This window comes from Protopterus annectens, chromosome 6.part0 (genome assembly GCF_019279795.1).
Source record: "Protopterus annectens isolate FY-2018-M chromosome 6.part0, PAN1.0, whole genome shotgun sequence".
NCBI lineage: Eukaryota > Metazoa > Chordata > Ceratodontiformes > Protopteridae > Protopterus > Protopterus annectens.
The window spans coordinates 1,744,205,201-1,744,225,001 of NC_056737.1; the positions used below are offsets into that span (position 1 = coordinate 1,744,205,201).

General features: G+C 36.9%; 1 protein-coding gene across 6 annotated transcripts in view; it reads left to right on the forward strand.

Annotated features, from left to right (window-relative positions):
- The window catches only part of TNS1 (tensin 1), a 2,530,757-nt gene that overhangs the window by 951,109 nt on the left and 1,559,847 nt on the right, over positions 1–19,801 (forward strand). The gene's annotated exons all lie outside the window — the stretch shown is intronic.

Sequence of the window (19,801 nt, forward strand, 5' to 3'; positions counted from 1 at the left end):
CCTCCTGACTGGTTACACCAGTTTTGAGATGAGAGAGCTCAGCCTCCAGTTTGGCTAAATAGTTGCATCTCTCACATATATTTGAACCTGTTTGGAGGAGGAGAGGGTTGTCTGTGTACATGAGACAGTTGTAACATTGCCTCAGAATTCCCAGATTCACCAGCTGGACTGGAGAGGAAACCATTGACTGACCTTTGGATATGCTAGAGTAATATAGGGAAACTGAATTTAAGATGGACCAATAGAGGACAGGGTAATCGTAGAGAGTATAAGAGTAAGTAGTGCTTATGGTTTAATAGTGCTAACTTGTAGGATTACTTAATTGGACCAGTAAAGGGCCTTAGAATGAGAATATGGTGTTTAAATTGAGAGATAGAGCAGTTCTAAGGGAAAAAGTGAAGAGCAGACTTTGTGGAGCCAGGAATAGTTTAAACCCAGTTAGGCAGTGCTGCCCGCTGTTGCGCTATGCACAAAAATGTGCAAAACCGCGCAAAAGAGGGTTTTAAGAGAGGAAGATGAAGGAGTTTGGAATTGACCCAAAATGGCCAATAAAACTACAGTTTCAAGTCAGTAACCACTCCCACAGGGGCAGGCAGGCTGCTCAATGTTTTTCACTGCCACTGATCAACAGAGAAACTTCCCTTTAGCCCAAGCAAAAAATGGCCTCCAAGAAACTTACAAACAGTTCAAGAACAGCAAGCCTGTAACTGAACTTTTTTAACTCTCAGAAAAGTGGGAAAAAAGCAAGATTTTTTTTGTTTTTTTGTTTTTTTCAGAGATAGCAGAGGTTCACAAGAATCACCAAGTTATAACAGTGCAGTAAATGACCCCACACAAGAGTGCTAGGCCAAAGACAGATAAAATGCAAGTTTTGAGAAAAAAACGATTTTAAAAATAAGTGCAAACAGGAAATTCAGTAAACAGCTCTAGGTTGTGCTCTAAATACAGTTACTAATGCAGAAATCAAGTTTAACAAGCCAGAAAATGCTCAAAATAGGCGGCTATGCAGAAAAACTTAGCAAATAAACAGAGGAAAAAATACTTAAAATCTCAAAAGTGGCTCCTTTCTTCTCTCCTTTTAAAGCTGATTCTGGAAAGTAAATCACATAATTTTTATATTTAGCAAAGGTATGTAATGAGCTACAATGTAATATAAAGCTGTGGATAGTTGCAGGCGAGGTTATTAATTCATCATTCACCTAAGCAGCAGTAAGACTTGTGGTTAGTGCATCAACATCATCCACACAGTGAGTGATTTGAAGATTTCTGCAGTAGCTTTTTCATAGGATAGCTTCTTGTATTTTCACAGATGAAGCAATCTGAACAATGACTCATATTTTCTAGTGGTGATATTTATCAAGAAATAATGTGATATAATATGTGTGCATTTTGTTTTCCACCAACTTGGTTTTTAAAGAAGGATCGCCATGCATCTCAAATTCTGACCGTTTCTATGGCAGGACAGTGGATTCCTCTACTTCAGGGAACCCATTTCAATATTATGATGCTGCAGCCTTATTTTATACATTGTCAATGTGTCATGGTGTCAGGCACTGGTAATACCATTAAACTTTCATACCGCATGCAGAAAACTAGTCCCTATACTTCTTTGGGGGCATCATTATTACTTGCCAGTTAAGATGTCTGAAAAGAAAATTTTTTTTTAACTTAGGTACTCACAAAATAAGGAAGGTGTTTGGGATTAGTATGGAGCTGTCATATATTTTCTATACTGATCTTTGCCCTGCTGTTTCTTTTTCTTTCTATAAAAAAGCCTATGTGCCCCCTTGCCAATAATTTTTGTGATCCAGTTCCCACTGGGATTACTCGATGACTTATGCTGGGCCTATCCACCCCAAGATAAGCACTGAGTATTTGTCTTTTTATTTTATTTATTTATTTTTAGCATTTCTGTGTAACACAGAGTTCTTGAGTTATACAAATGTTGATATTTTGATGTATTGGAACATCACTAGCCACTCTTTTACAGATACAAAGTCCCTGATAAAGGTGACAATCATGTGTCTTCATTATCATGTCAAACAAAGGGACATGAAGACACAATCTGGCCTGTAAGCATGGTCTTTCCTCACAGTTCTAACACCTACTTTCCAGGATAAGTATGGCATTTGGGGATTCTCACTCCCTGCATTAAAACTATGTTATAACAAACCTTGTTTATAGATCTGGGCTTCCATTAGAAGTGAAACATTAAAAACAGCAAAGCCCTGTTGCTTCAGGTCTAATATAGTTTCATCCCATTCCACTGTACAATGACAGATCCTTTGCATTTTCTGTGACAGTGTCTTATTTTGGCTTCCTTCTTGTAAAGCATTTCCAATGTTGTTATCTCCAGGGAAATCTACTGTTTATCTAGATGAGCAAAACATTTTAGCCAACATTTTTGCAAATCATTAAACTTAACAGCTACATTTTCCCACATAAACATTTTTCCAACAAATTATTCCTATTTATGTGAATATACTTCATCTCGTATTTTTATCTTTCACTTTGGCAGATTTATTGAGTTATGGCCTGTATGTGCAATTTATGGTGAAAGCCACGCCAACTGTCTTCCACAAAACATGAAGAGAGCTGAGCTATGAAACAAACACTGCTAAATAAAAGCAGGGCTTGTCCAAGACGTATTTCGCTAAGGCTCACTTATTAAATGTCACACACTGTGTCTGTGAGCTATAAACTGAATGAGTTATGACAGTCAAACATACTGGACAAAGTAATGATTTCCTTGCATTTTATATTGCTATAATTTTTGACCAAAAAACATGAAAAACATACTGACTATCTAACCATCACAGAGTGGCTACGCAGCTCATATCACCACAGTCCAAGGCATTATAGGTAAACATAGGAAAGTACCGAAAAATGATTGCTTTGGTTCTCACATGCTTCAGAAACCCATACATTACAATGGCTTGAAAACAGAGCCCAGAAGTCCTTGTTTTTACCACAGACATATTACAATGCCTTGTAGCATTACCTGAAGTCATGTCAAACAAGCAGACAATCAGTTATATATGCACAATAGGTAAGCATGAGTTTGGCTTGGTAGGCTACAGCCCTTGTGTTACACAAGGAAACATGTTTTATATATATATATATATATATTCATTTATTAGTTTTTAATTTTGAGTGACAAGACAAATAAGCAGAATTCCCTGATCTAAACACATACCGGGTAAATTCACAGAATGGGGCTGCAGATTCCTTTCCCTTCTTGAGGCATGCATAAACCCATGTATGATTTTTTTTTTACATTTTTTTCTCAACATTAAGAAATAAAAATGTCTGAAGTAACACTTTAAAAGACAGTACTTCTCACTCATCGTATTGCTCCTGTACTCTGCCGGCCTTCTCATGTTATGTCAGTTATAACCATCAGTTATATCTGCGAAACTTATCTTTGTTTGTATGTGCTTAAGTGGTAAATGTAATAATGCAACAAAAATAAGAGTCCCCCAGCTAGATACAAAGAGTATCCAATTAAAATGATTCTGACAAAGCATATAATTATAACAAAAAAAAAAATCATATAAACATACGGAAAATCCACCTACAGGAATTCCTTTTCAAGGAATCATGACATAATTGTGAAGTATCTCTACATTTTATGTATTTTTAGCACACTGTATTAAATATGTTGTTTTTTATTATTGTCGTTGTTGTTGTTTCATTAAGGTCATCTGTTCTTGACCCAAAGGAATTTAGCCCATCAGTGCTGTTTGTTAGAACCTGTTTCTTTAAGTTCTTGCCTATTTATTTTAATTTCTTCAGTAATGTTGTCTATCCATGTTAGTTTCTATCTTCATCCTCTTCATCTTCTGCCTTCAATCTTTTCCAGAATAAGTGTTTGCTATAGTGAATCCTGTCTTTGCATTCTTTGACCAAAGTATCTGAGTTTTCATTTTATTATCAGGCCTTCCAGTGAATGATCTAGGTTTATTTCCTGAGAATTTGACTGATTTTATCTTTTTACAGAAAACAGATGTTTGCTCCAGCACCTCAGTTCAAAAGCATTGATTTTATTTATAGTCCAGCTCTCCCAGCCTTGTGTTATAAATGCATTTTTTGAGGTGGGCAGAAATTATCCACAAATGTGCCAGAGTGTGAGATGAGATCATCAAAGTTAGGTGGGTGTTTAATTTTCATCATGTTATTATTTGAATTAGGTTTGCCTTAGAGTAGTCAGTAAAGACAGAAGGATTTTGTGGTAAGTAAGATTTTATCCTCACAGAGAGTGCTGCCAAACAGTGGTCATATTTGACCAGTGATGTGGTAATTGCAGGTGTTGAGCATAGGATGGCTAAGGGTGTAGGGCACAAGCCCAATGTTTCTGAACCTCTAAATGAGACATAAACCAATTGTTCTTGGGATCTAGCATCAATAACATCCAAGAATCGTTGTCCATAGTTATTTGTGGTGGTGTAGGTTTCCAATTTAAGTCTCCCAACACAACAGTGTTAGGATCAGTAGGGTGGGATGTCAGTTTCTTTAGACATGTTTCAAGGGTTGCAGGTGACATGAAGGGGGTGTGGTAATTGGCTATAACACAGTATAGCAGTTCAGTTGCCATGAAAAGGATGTGGAGAAGTTGAAGGTCATCGCCCTGGCTTAAGAGTCCAGAGTAGAGATGCTTCTTAGGAATAAAGACACAACCCCTTCCATAACACTGACAATTTCTGCACTGGGTCTGAAAGAGTGGTATGCCTTGAAACCCTACATTGCAGGGATATTATCTCTGTTCTGAAACCACATGTCAGTATCTTTACAGATATCTTTATTCTCAAGAGTTGAATGCCTGAATGAAGTGCACCCACAGACTCAAAAAAACATGTTTATTTCATCATGGTTTGGTGTTTCCTACATTTTAACACTACTCTGGGATGATTTACAGGTTTTAAATATTTTTATACGTAATTTCTGAGTCTGACCACATTGGGTCTAGCATCTTGAAGTAACCTGACCTTTCCCACATTATCATCTCTCACACACATCCATAACATTTCAACCTGTAGCACTCAATTGAGTCTACTATTTCTTCGTATGTCATCCTTTTCTCTTTTGTCTATAGCTCATTACTTAATTACATACTTCAATTCTCAGCATACTATCTAGCCATTGTATACTGCTACTGACTTCTACCCAAGTGATGTTTATGTTATGTTATGATTATTTCTGACTGTTTAAACTCCTTATTTCATTTGTATGCATGTTTTGTTAATATAATGTCTGTAATTAACTTACTTTTGTACTGACATGTTTATTGGAGCTTTTCTCCCCAGGCCTCCACTGAAAATGGGCTCATTCTGGCCTAGTGGACACTCCTGGTAAACAAGTGTAAATAAATAAATAAATAGATAGATAAATAATTCTGATTGTTTAGGATGCCTCTAGGTAACCCACAATGCAGTGCTTGTCTGTAAAAAATGACATCACACATGTCTCTTTCTTCCTAAAGCTCATGTCACTGCATTGGTTTTACATGCATAAACTTATGTCTTTTAGTCAATTAATTTTAAGTAACATTTCATGCCGTTCAATGACTACTTAAAACAGAAACAGTGCAAATGCCACAGAACAGACTTTCAAAGTGTATTTTAATGCTGTTTTTTTTAGAATGGCTATACTGTAGTCTTTTTTGAAGCCTGAATTGTACTACTTTGACTCATCTCCATCCCCCTTCACACCTAACTTCCCTAGCTGTCAAAGTGCTAAAGGTAATTTGAGCTGTTACCTACTGTGACTGACAGCTCACAGAAGGAGACTTGACTCATGTACTGTTTCCTTGTTCAAGCCTTTGCTTTCTGTAGGGGTAGGGGAAGGACCAGGGAGTTGTGACATCACAGTATGGGTGGGTTTTTTAGGGCGGAAATGGTGATGTCAGTTAGGGGAGGGAAATGGCCAGAAAACTACCTGTATTCAGTGGCTTTGATGACATCAATGAATTGGAGACTGTAGCATACTTTTCCAGGGCGGGACAAAAGTTTCTTGAAAGTAAAACCACCACAGTACAGTAAGGTAGTGTTCTGGTGGAGAGAAACAGTCAGTTTAAATATTTTAAATACTGTATTGTTGTTTATTCATAGCAGGGACAGTAAATAAGGAGAAAAAAGACAGAGAAGTTGACCATTTACTAATAGAATCTCATTGTTGTCCTTTAAGTTTTTAGCATTGATCAGTGCCATGTTTGTATAGTTTAGATTTTAATTAGTTATATAGATAATTTGAGGAGACTGACCTTGCTTAAAAAAGGGACCATGGGGGAAGAAAAGATCCTGGCCAATGAGTATAGCAAAGCAAGTGAAAACTTACTGCCAACATCTGCAGAAAGGTTTGGCTATTAAAATGGTTCCTTCTTTAACCAGCTACTTAAAAAGTGCATTTTTGTTTTCAGCAAAAAAAAATAAATAAATAAATGGTTACCGTTGTATTAATAGGTACTGTTGTTACTGGCTGGAGTAGCTTTTCGCTGGTGCAGACTGCTGTTTAATAATCTGTCATTTGTATTTGTTTAAAATATATCATTAATCTTCTGTTTCTGTTGTTGACTACATGTTTATGAAGCTGTTTGGTTTTTCATGATGTTATATTTGTTATTGACTATTGCAGTAATGCAGCAGTAAAATTTCCAGCTTCCCACTACTTAAGTCTTCAGTAGGGTTCCTGGCCAGGCTGCCTTCTATCCAGCTTATATGGTCCCCCTGTGTCTGCATGGGTTTTTCAGAGGTCTCTGGTTTCTTCCCACAAAAGCATGTTAATAAGTGAAATGTTGATCCATTAATCAGCTCATAGGTGTCTTTGTGTGTATGTGTGCATGTGTGTATGCCTCTGGGGGTATATTTCCAGTGTCCCATGCAGGATTGGTTCACTGCATTGCATGTTTTGCTTGTCATAGATTATGGGTCCTTTACATTCTCAAAGATAATAGTACAGGTATCAAAATGGATTATAAAATGTTTTGTCATTTTTTGTATTTTCCTGGTCTCCCCTGCAAGAAGAACATGTTTATTGTTGGTCAAAAACTAAACATGAATAGATAAATAAACAAATCTCAAAATAACTTTGAGATTTTCTCTGAGGACAGCCATGGAGCATTTTTAGAGCAGCCCTTTCCTGTTTACCAAAAACAGTAAGTGGCCATGGAATAAACATAATTTTATTTTTTTATTTATTTATTTTTATTTATTTATTTATTTATTTTTTATTTTTTAATGCAGTGGTTTAGGTCACATCGCCAAACAGAGTAATCAGAAACTCAACAAATTAACCCCAAAATCACAGACAATTCTTTTACAAAATAATTAACTGATTTATTGTTGGCTTCACACAAGCCAGCTAGCAATATGCAACTTTACCTACTATCTCAGTGCTTACAGGTGACATTTTGATTCAGTTCAAGAAACCATTTGGAAAACCCCTGTGAAAGAACCTTTTAATTTAAACTGTGAGTAAATTTCTGTTGATGACTTTGATACCGCTGTTTACTCTGAACCATTCAGAGCTCATTTTGTGAAAATGAGACAGTTGCTGGAAGCAGTGCCTTTAATTTACTTTTAAAGGTGAACATACTTGGACAGAGGTGGTTCATTCAAATTCATGCCATGTCTACTCTAGAAACATTACTGCTAACTTAAAAACTGAATATGTTAACTAAATGAAATCCTTACTATTTCATCTTAATTTGGTACTGTTGTCAGTCACATTTGGCACTTGAAGAAATCTTGTCAATGCTTCTAGCATTTTAACCGGTATGTTTATTTTACAACCCCCCCATGACTCTCCTCATACTCAGAGATTGTATGCAATCTAATTTAATGTTGCATCATGCTTCGAGTCATTTGGACTGCACAGTTCAGAATCTAATACTGTTAGCCAAACCAGCTTTTAAAGTGTAACAGAACTAAAATAACCAAACACATCTATTCAAATTCCAATATTGCTCAACGGTTCCTGTATGTTCAAAAAGCAACTATTATCTTCAAGATGCCTAAAGGTTAAAATAGAACTTATGACAAATATATTGCCTGTTAACACAGTTGTACTGTACTACTACTAATCCTAAACAGAACTGGATGGCTGGGCTTAACTGGTGAACAGACTCCAACTATTATTTAGTCATAAACATCTGTAAAAATTGCTGTGTCATTATTTAACCTGTTTCTCATTTGGGAACCAGCCCAGTACAAAAGTGAAGTCCTTAGGTGGACATCACTTGTTTTTAAATGTTTTTTATTTATTTTGTTTACATTTGTTTACTGGGGTAAAGAGCTAATCAAGAATGACCAATTGCAGGCCGAGACAAAAGTTCCAAAAACATTCACTAACGTAGCAGATTGAGTAGTGAGTGAGGCATTAGCTACCGCATATCCTCTGGGTATGCAAACTCACAGCATTCAAAACTCTACACTGCTTTCTAAGATTAGCTAGATTTCTTTTGACCAAGTTTCTGAATTTACCCTTCTTGTGAATGTGTGCAAACAATTCAGGTCCTAGCCTTTACTTTACAGCAGTTACTTGTAGATCATAAATTAAATCTTCATGCATTGAAACTTGAAGGAACTTTTTAAAAGATTCAGTCTGTCTGTAGAAATCATGCATCTGATGTTTCATATTATTTCTAGTGAAAAATGTATAGCAAACGTTTTCCATACTGGCCACCAATTCAAGAAAGCACTATTTTTTTATTAATTTTTGGTAGCTGTAGCTGAATTGGGGGATTCACTAATGGTGATTAAAAGCTTTTCTTTGTGTAATTAATGGTGTGGCATGTATTTATATTATATTTGCTATTGGTTGATTATATTTATAGGTATATATATATATATGTGAAGAACTCTTTCTATGTGTCTAAAATGTTTCTGTGATGTTACATTATGAAATGTGATGACAGGGTCAGCTTTGTCTGTCTGGTGCGCCCACTTGTAATGTATGTATATGTAAAATCTGGAGTATGAAGAATTAATGAGCCACAAATGTGAATGTCTTGCAGGAGTGTAGAATGAGGGATATAAAAGAGGCAGTATTTCTGGAATGTATACCAGATTGGCAGTTAGTGTCCCATGTAGAACATAGCAACTTGTCATGTACTACAGTAATGCTACACAGTGCACCGTCCCTAACTGTGCTTAATGTTCTTCTCACATATATGATTCAGTCACTGATTACTTAGAGGTATTACTGTCAAACAGTGGAGATTAGATTTGTTTGTGTTTCCAGTCAGTACACTAACATTGCTGGATGTTCATATATTTGTCTGTATGCATGTCCTGTTATTATGTTAACATTAGACATGAATTAGAGAACTATTTATTCACTGCACGTGATTTTGTCTTGACCTTCATTACTTATTGTTTGGCCATCCTGTGCACTATTGTCCTGCCTCCCACTGTGCAGTGTACATAACTGAGAACAGTACAGTTCTTTTTTTTATACACTAATCATGCTACAGGCTATATTGACTCCATGGAGCTCTGACTTTCAACCATGGCAGCCATTTCTTAATAACTTCCTGTTTCCAGTGACAGTAATAAAATGGACAACACCGTTCTCCCACTATTACTGTTTGGAGAGCTAGAACTAGCGATTACAGGAGAGGCACTGGTACCTGCAGAAAAAATCTATGTCTTCAAAGAGTTAGAAGGGAACCATGAGCTCATATGTATCATCTTCGCTATATGAAAATCTTGATGACGCTCTTGAAGGGCAATGAGGAAATTCATTTTGCTGCAGTCATCCAAGCTACACATTCTGTGCAGGAGAACAGCTTACGCTGCTATGAGAGGAAATGTAGTAATGTGAAGAGAGATATAGCAGGTGGAGACATTTTGTCAGAGGCCAAAACAGATTAGAAAACAGGGAAAGGGGGAAGACACTAAGTTGTAACTCTACTTAACAGAGTAACCGCAGAGGTGAAAAATAGTATGTTGTCTAAACATGGAAAATTGTTGATTTCTAATGACTATGTGCAGCTGGACTTTACATCTTGTTTAAATATGATTGTTTCATATTGTTTTGATCATAGCTAGATTTTTCATTTTTATAAGAGAGAGACAGAGACTGAGGGGGGTTGCTAATTTGTTTGTGAGAAGATACAGGTCTTAGTGCCCTATTTCATTGATTTTTTCCATGACATTAATACTCTGCTGAACTTCTGCCAGAATAGGAGGTTAGATATATGAGGACAGGGTAACTTGAAAATGAGGATATCTTAATTGCAAAGCATTCTGGAAGACTATGACATCCACTTTAAGTTTTCTAGGACACTGCAAACGCTGGCTACTGGAGGAAGACTTTTCGTAAGCATAGCAGTTTCATTACAAGTGCCTGCCACTTTATACAGCTTACTCAGAGTAGTTAGAGTAGGGGAGATTATGTGATGCCTGAGCAATGTATAACTCAAGTGAAAGGAGTAATTCATGGCCAAATATGTTATAGACTGATAAATTTGCAATTGGTGTCCATGGCAATGGTCTTACATGTTCTTTGAATATAGATCACAGTACAAGATAGTCTGCAAAACTTTTTTGTGTATGCATTTATCCTTTAATGTGAACTTGCTGAAAGTGGTGGGATTGAGAAGGTTTATTTTTGTTACACTAAGATGAAGGGATGTTTCAGCAGTAATCTTTGAGACCGATAGCTTGGCATTTCTATAGTAGTAGTTCAATTTTACCATTGCTCATGTAACCTAGTTTAGGCAATTTGATTTCTATTATTCAGTTTACTGTAACCTAGAATGAGGTATAACCAGGAAGTAGAAGGGACAGACAGATACAGTAAAAGGATATACTCACTGAAAAATGTGATTTAATGCTTACAATAAGAGAAGAAGCTCAGATCACTCATCAGAATCATGCCAGATGCTAGAACTGATAATTGAAAGTGTTCAATTTAAACATAAGCAGAATAAAACAGAGATAGTAAATGATATGCAGTTTTAACTAAACTAGAAGACACAGCAATGTCTCCTATTACTATTTGTAATGTATCCCAGGAGGCTAATACAGTGCCCTTGGACTGGAAGATGGCATGCAAAGCTTTCTTCCAGAAAGTCAGGATCAAAATGGAAACAAGGAATTCAAGCCAATTAGTTTGACCTCTGTGTTATGAAAACATGATGAAATAATTTCTACAGGAAAAATTTCTTCAGTGCCTAGAGGGCATTTGGGAATGTGAGTCAAGGCAGCATGGTGTTCCAGTGGAAATGTTGCACTAGATAAATGCAGTTGATTTATTTGACAATATGGCAAATGTACATCAGGGACATGTTGCTGATATGGTTAAGCTGAGGTTTATTAGTAAGTAAAATTCTACAATTCCACGCAAAATATGAACAAACAAGGATGTTTGCCCAGAAGTGGGACTTTGGGAGCCCCTTTTAATGTTTATGTAGGGGAAGTCACTGTGAAGGTGTCATAAGAAAAATGTTTTTTAATCTATTTCTGTGTGTTAATAAGGTTAACCTTAATGGAAAGTACCTCTTTACACAGTGTGCTGTGAAATTTCTTCCATCAGTTACAAAAATTACCCAAAGTTACACACCAGGTTACTCATTTGCCAGAGTTATATTTTGGTCAAGGATGACACCAGTACTCCATAACTATGAAAACAGCGGTCACTTCTTCAGTGTTTGTATAACCTGTACAAGAAAGGTGGTATGAGATATTTAGTGTGTGTTTTTTCTTCTAAACAGACAACTTATATGTCCACACCCTGCGTTATAATGCAAATTATGGTAGAAATATTCCATAGCTCAGCTGTGCATGCAGACAACACATATATGGAAATGGAACCTGGACACCCATATCAAATCTACATACAATAGTAATGCGGAAATGCATTAAGAGGGGCAGGAATGGAACTGAACTGGCTCCAGTAAAAGGTATCCAACAGGCAGCAAATGTTTGTTACATTTTCCAGTAAATGGTTCTAGAAAGTCTCTTTTAAGTACTGCTCACAGTTCTGGAGACCCTAATCTTTAAAGAAATAAAGGCAGGATGTGGATTGTCTGTAGCAAAGCAGTCAAAATGTTGCAGGGTACCAACCAGAAGCCTTGAAATTCAAGCCTAAACCAGCTAAATAATACAGAAAAGTTGTAAATATGTTTGTGAGCATGTGTGTGTGTGTGTGTGTGTGTATGACTACATGTGAGGGTCTGCACGTGCATGTCTGTGTGTGTGTGTGTACACACACATGTGTCTGCCTGTATTTGTATTTTTATAGCGGCTTGGTGAGATGATAAAAGAGAGGGTTGAAACTAAAATTCAAGTACTTTAAGTGGCTCAGTCACCTAAGATGAACAGGGCTGCATTTTCAGAACTGACAATGGCATTGGGTCAGCAGCTAGCATACCTGCCTTTGATACTGGAAGATCAAAATTCTGCAGAGTCTATTCTCACACCAGGTGTATGGATTCATGTTCTGATACTAAAACTATAGTGTAGCCTAAGGGTTCGTTGCATTCCCAAGGGGCCATCCTATGTCATATACCAAACAAGCTGGTTAATTTCCCTTGTTTCTTGGTAATATTACCCCTTGGTGGAACAAATATCACCTGAGACATCCCATGAAAATAGATCAAACCTAATAAGTTTAACCTGGTCAACAAAGTAAGTAAATAAATAAATAAGTAGACCTGGTAAGTGTAAGAAGTGGGCTATCCTATAAGTCATCATTGTCTTTTTGGATGACTGACATTTGTACAAAGGTTTTATGACACAGTGAGTTTTACTGCAGTGTGTTGCACTGTGTGAACCAGCATAATTTTGGGGGTGGGAACTTACCCCCCCTGAAAAAAAGTTTTTTTTTCTTTAAATTTTCATCTCATCATTTTCGAAATTAAAGTTTTGGTAAATGGTGAGCCAAAAAAGATCATCAATGGCTCATAGGTAAACTAGAACTGTGGCGTGATATTTAAGGTTAGAGATGGGTAGCTGCAAGGAAGTGATTTATGTCCTAAGGGAGAGGTAAAAAAATGGTAGAAGGAATCCTCCACATGATCAGCAGAATTTAAAAAAAAGTAAAATATGTAGAAGTGTTGGATAGAGACATAATTGCAGCCATAAAATGACTTAGGAGAAACTAGGCTACTTGTCTCCAGGTTAAGTAACTGATTACAGCCAAGAATATGTATTAAGTGAAATAGCAAAGTACCTTAGCTGCTGTTAAATTCTGTTGCTCAGGCTTTTCAAGACAATTGTTAGAGGATGAAACCTGTGCCTTGTAAATGTCTTATACACTAGAAAGAATGACATAAAAAGAAGCCCTGTTTTACTGCTTGGGTGTATGAGGCATTACGGATTTACATACTTTTACAACAATTTATATCTAAGATGAAACACAAGCCCTATTAGTCCTCCCTGCGATTGCATGGCTTTCCCCCAGGTGTTCCGGTTTCCTCCCACATCCCAAAGACATGCTGCAGGTGGACTGGACACTCTAAATTAGCCCTTAGTGTGAGTGTGTGTATGTGTGTGCCTTCTGTGAAAGGTTGGGTACTTGGATGGCAACTCGACAATGAAAATCTCCACAGCAAATCGTTCTGCAGACCGTTGTTCAGCTGTGGTGACCCCTAATGGGAAAAGCCGAAACGAGCAGAAGAAGATGCATAGAATACAGCTAGCTTCAGAAATATTTTACTTTAAGCAGCTACAGTGGAATAAGCAGGTCAGACTACAATTTCCTTGTAGAATCTTGATTCCTCCTTATCACTGGGTCACTGGGTGGTCTCCAAGAGGTCTCAGGCCTGCCAAGAAACAGAATCTCTCTACTGCATCCCTAGCTCTATTCTGCTGCCACCCTCCTTACCAATGAAAGTGGACCACGCTTGGAATAATTCCACAAATTTGCTAGGGGCATTTCTATAACATGACAGGATACCAGCTTGGTTTAACATGCACTAATACCTCATAAATTAATGCAAAGTTAAGCATAATTGTTTCAGTCAGAGATGTTAATCCCTTCCAGTCATGTTTGAAAATAAAGCCCTGAATTTTGGTGTTAAATAAATATGGTTTTGTACCACAGTGTGAGTTGATCAGAGCTGATATATTTGTTTATATTATACCAAAACTAAAAAAAAATATGTAAGCTTGCTTTAAAACCATGCCAATCATTAAAATTTAGTTAGTAGTATTTCAACATGTTGCAGTTAGAGCTTCAAAAGCACACTCTCACCCTTCATAGGATTAATCTGTTAACATTGGCTATACCTCATTTTTGCCAAAGTAATCTGTCGTCAGAATTGCTTAGAGGAGAGGATATGTTTACTAATGTGGCAAACAGCATGCCAAGAGTAATGTGTGGGTGAGCGTATGTGTGTGTGTGTGTGTGTGTGTGTGTGTGTGTGTGTGTGTGTGTGTGTGTGTGTGTGTGTGTGTGTGTGTGTGTGTGTGTGCGCTAAAATGCTTTAAAGAACATAATGTCCTTGAGAAGGGCTTTTTTTGAGATACACTGTATGGTTTTAATCCCCGTGTTGCCAGTTTTAATTTTTTTAACAGGAAACTTTAAAGGTCATTTAAAATACTTCTTTGTTTTACAGCAACTCTTTTTGGCTCTTTCTGCTGGAACACAAGACTGCGGGTTAATGCTGGAATTCATATTCAGTGTGCCGTGTGATGCCTCTGAAACATAAGGCAGAGTTTTTGTTTGTTGTCTGTTACTGTGTAAACTTTCAGTTCCTAAGCAAGCTGTACTCAGTATCCCTCAAGTTATACTTGTCTCTACTGACTATATATGGAACTAACTGCTTTTAAGTATAGCAGTAGAAACTAAGAAATTATGAACAAAAGTACTAGAGAATGTGTGAAATGTGTAGCTGAGAATTAAAGGGGTATTCTTTTTATAGCAATGTGACAATCGAGAGAAAATTACAAGGACTGTGGATATTTTAACTCTTTTTAGAAGCATTATAGTTCCAGAGAAATAGTTACCTTCTACAAAATATAATAATTAATTCTCACAGTTTTGTTAACAAAACACAAAGGCAGTGCATTAGTATTTTAATATGAAGCTGGCAGAGAAGGGAAATGACTACAGATTTCCAGATGCTAACGGGAACTGACTGGGTGGAGTGCACAACAGATGTTTTATATGCTTAATATAACAGAACTAGCATCTATGCTCTCATACTAAATTGTATTTGTACATTTATGCAAGCTGTCATGGGACTGGGAGCATAAGAAGTTTCAGTCTGGAGTAATGCACACAGTATTTTGTCCCAAAAGGCGTAAAATAGGAATAAATATTTAAATTGGTGACTGATCAAAAAACATGGCTATGTTCACTCAACAAGTTAATTAAATGAGGGAATATATGCAAAACTGTATTTCTAAACAAGTATAGCACTTGCCCATTGTTTGTGCGTTGAATTCCCACTAGGGTGGTGGAAAGTTATTTTTAAAAGGTACAGTGAAACCATTTAACAGTGAAATCAGGTATAATGCTCTAAAAGAGATGGCGCAGGGCACCTGATGAGTTTAGTATGCCCACTATTCCCTCTCAAAAAACAAGATGAATCGCTCTTCAATGTCTTTTTTTACACAGTTGTAGGTGGAAATGCAGATTCCTGAGTGACAAACAATGAGCAAACTGTATGTTTCTGTGTTCCTGAACATGTCCTGCAAGTCCTCATAGAATTAGGTCTCAAATTTGACCTGGACCGCCAAAAAATTAAGTACAAATTCTTTAAATAACAAAACACTGCTAAACTTCCTATTATATAGTAAAAGTGTTCTTTTGCAGGGGCAAACCTCCCTGAACCCTTAAAATGGGCTGTACTAATTCCAAAATTGCTGTGCCTTTGAGAAGAGGACATTTTAATGAATTATTTATTTATTAGTTGGCATTCAATTACTGGGTAAGCCCAACTGAGTAGGTGCCCATTTTCAGCGAAAGCCCACAGAGAAAAGCTCCAAAGTATTACAAAAAGATTTTATGAATAATAATTTTACAGTCTTCAAAAATAATGCAAAAATATCTGCACTTTAAACAGTTGCGCCAATTTAGACATAATGTGACAATAGATACAACTTATATGAAATTGATATTTAGTGACATATTAACTAGTTTAAAAGTAAGTTAGTATCATACAAACATGAATTGCAACATAAAGTAAGAGAATAAAAACAAGGTTACGGTATGTTTAGACAGAGTCAAGGGAGAGAAATTAATTGAAGTTAGAAAGTGAGTGAAGAAGGGAGAGTAAGGAGGTGTAAGAAGTTAAAGAGAAGTTGCTCATATTTAAGGATACATTTATCTTGGGATTATTTTGGCTAGAAAGTCTTTCAGAATGAATTGTAAAGGACTGGAGGGAGAGTATTGATTGACCTGATGAATACAGGTAAGGAGTTCCAGGTGTTAGAAACATGGGATGAGTACAGACCATGCCCAGCAGATGTGCTAGGTTTCTGGAAAGAGAGGAGTATTTAGTGCTGGACAAGCAGATGGATGTTTGATAATTTCATAGGTGGCAAGAAACTGTGTATATTTTAGTTGATGGGGTAGTTCTAATAAGTTTAGGTTTTTTAGTGCCGTACAGTGGTACGTTCTGAAAGGGGCATTTGCAGCAAACTTAGCTACTTTATTTTAGCATTGTTCAAGTTTTGCTTTTTATGATGCCTGGAGTTAGTAAGGATGGGAGCACCATAAGGAAGTGTGGGGAGGTGGTATGTACTGGCAAGTGTAACTTCAGTCACATTGATGAGAAAGTTTTTTGCTCTATAAAAACATTACTAGCTTTTTGTGCTTTTTATGCAATTTTTTATATGCGGGATGAATTTAAGATTATCATCTACTATCATCCCTAATACTTTGTTATGAGAAGTGGCTTCAATGGCTGTAGTATTAAGTGAAAGTATTTGAAATTGTATTTTTCATGAGAAAAGGAACTGGGAAAAAATTCCATGATAAATAACAATTTTAGTATTGGTACAGGTTTCTGTCTTATCACACTTACATTTTCCCATTTCCCAGGATTGCACTTAACAGTCCTCAAAGATACAAACAGAACCCTGATAACACATTCATCAGTTATCATCCATTTCCTTGAAACAGTAATGCATTGCTGGTTTTTTTGGGGGGGTGATTGTCTCAGTAGCCGTTCATTCTCTTTATGTCACATGCTCTTTGGATGGCTTCTTCTGCTCTCTTTTGCTTTACTCTACTACTTATTAGATCCTCCTGTTCTAGTTAGTATGACATCTGTCTAACAAAACACATGGCACTGACTTTGAAGGCTTTTTGTCTGTGGTAGGCATGGCATGTCTTTGGTACAATAAAGACTTTTTTCATGATTTTTATTTATTTATTTATTTATTTTTGTGGTTTGTAGTTTTGTACATCTTTTTATAACCTCATAACATTTAACAAATTAGGTCTGTCTGCCCAGCACTGCTCATTTTAGCTCTCGTGCATGCATGTTCATTAATTTGATTGTACTGTCTTTCCATCTTACCCTTTGCTGCTCCCTGTTTTTTTCCTTTGATTTTTCCCAGCATCAGTAACTTCTTCAATTAATCCTGTCTTTCTCTGAGAATCTAAAGTATTTAATAGTTTTAGTTTTACTATCAGATCTTCCACTGAAGATCTAGATGTTTCTTACATGCTGATTCATTTAGCCTTCTCGCAGTCCATGGAATTCTACAAAAGATTTCTCAAACAATGCAGCTGAAAAGAGTCACTTTTTCACTACTTATCATAATGCATCATGATCTGGAGCAGTACTGCAACACAGATGTGGGGGAACACTGCAGTAAAAAACATTTTATATAGCCCACCTAATCATGAAGGGATTCACATCTAGATCAGGGGAGGTCATCGTGCCTCTTTACTCATCCCTCATCAGGCCCATAATTGAGTACAATGCCCCTTTTGGGATATACCTTACCAGACACCTGCAGCAACTGGAAAGACCCCAACAGTACCTCACCAAGAGAATCAAAGGGCTCAAACAGATGCCATATGCTGCCCAGTTAAAGAAACTCCAGCTCTACTCAGTGGCATACCAACTGCTCAGAGGCAATCTGTGCCTGACGTATAAAGCCATGTCCAACCCGGAATTAATGGACATGCTGCACCTCAGAAAATCCAAATCCCATCAAGCTACGCGCTCGAGAGACTTGAACCTCAGCACTGAAATAAATAGGACATGCTGGAGGGACAGATTCATAACCCAGAGGCTCCCTTTACTCTGGAATAAAATCCCCGTCCAGGTTAGGCAGAGTCCCTCATTGACTCTCTTCAAGAGGAATCTTGATGAGTGGATGGGAGATCATAGGTTTACCCTGGGTATCACTTCTGTGTCACTGTTAGACAGAGGCACAGTATACTAACCTCGAAAAAGGTCATAGCAAAATTCATTTAAAATGGGTGGCGAAAGCCAAACACACTCTGGCTAGGCTTATAAATGCCCTAGGGCAGATAGCCTAGTATGAACCTATGAACCTATAAAATGGGGAGCACAGCTATAGTGTAACAGCTAGAAATACATTGCAGTGTATGTCACTGGAGCATAATGATATAGGTTAGTGATGAATGTGGGTAGTGTTACAGGAAGGGGTGGGGTACTTATTCAGGATAATTTGGGAGAGTATCTAACACCTCATCAAAATGTTTGCAGCACTTTTGTTAGCCTGTGAGTAATAAACTCTCCAGGTTCCTACTTCAACAATCACATTTTCTTGAAATCCACCTAACATATGGCTAGCTTGTACTTCAAGACTTCCGTCAGACTATGGATATCTTCAGTGGCATGTGTATGCCTCATTGAGATAGGTAGACAGCCCTTTATCTAAGTTGGGTTTATAATCTTTCTGAGTTTTCACCTCATGTTCCTGAAGTTAAGTATTTCTAAAACAGTGAATATATTCCTCTGGGTACTCCGGTTTCCTCCCACATTCCAAAGACATGCATCTGGAGCATTTCTCCCCGGGCCTCTGCTGAAAACAGGCTCTGTGGAACCTAGTCGGACTTTCCCGGTCAACAAATGATAAATAAATAATAAAAAATAAAATAATAAAATATCCATATACCGGCTGTCACTTGAACTGTGGTTATCTACACTGTTACTAATGAGTGTTATCAACTAGGTTATACATGTTATGCTTTCAACCATGTAAATTGCAGAACAAAGTAATTAATGTACTCATTTCCATTGCATCCTTTACATTACTTCCAGAATGCTACAACTGAATTGCATACTGCATTTATTTTAATTAGGTTCCAGATACTCTGATGAATTTAAATAAGTAGTATGAAGCAGTTAATTCTCCGACACTTTGGAAGTAAGGTAATATGAGATTACTTACATTATAAGTATTGTACTTAAAGTAGTTGTAAAGAATTAAGTTAAGGCAAGTTTGTAGATCAACAGGTAAAGTAAAAAAAAGAAAGAAAAATGGGTAAAAAATCATTCTTGAGAAGCCTGCATTTATTTCAGGTACTGAGCAATTTGTTCCAAAGGAAGCATTCCCAAAATTAGAACCTTCACACTATTCTAGTCTTTATATTGATTTTTGAAGATTTTCTGTAATACATAAGCATTTCAGAATCATGGTTTCCTGACATTCCCATGCTTACAGAAATAGCATGTGAGCCCTGGGGCTGAGGGAGTAAATGAAATATGCTTGTGTATAATTGGGGACTGCGGGACAAAGATAGTTGGAATTCTTGTTGACAGTTCTAAGTAACATACAGGGTATGATATACAGCATTTAAGAGAAAACAGAAACACAAGAACATTTTTTTACATGAATGCAGGCAGGTTGATGTCATTTTTAAACCC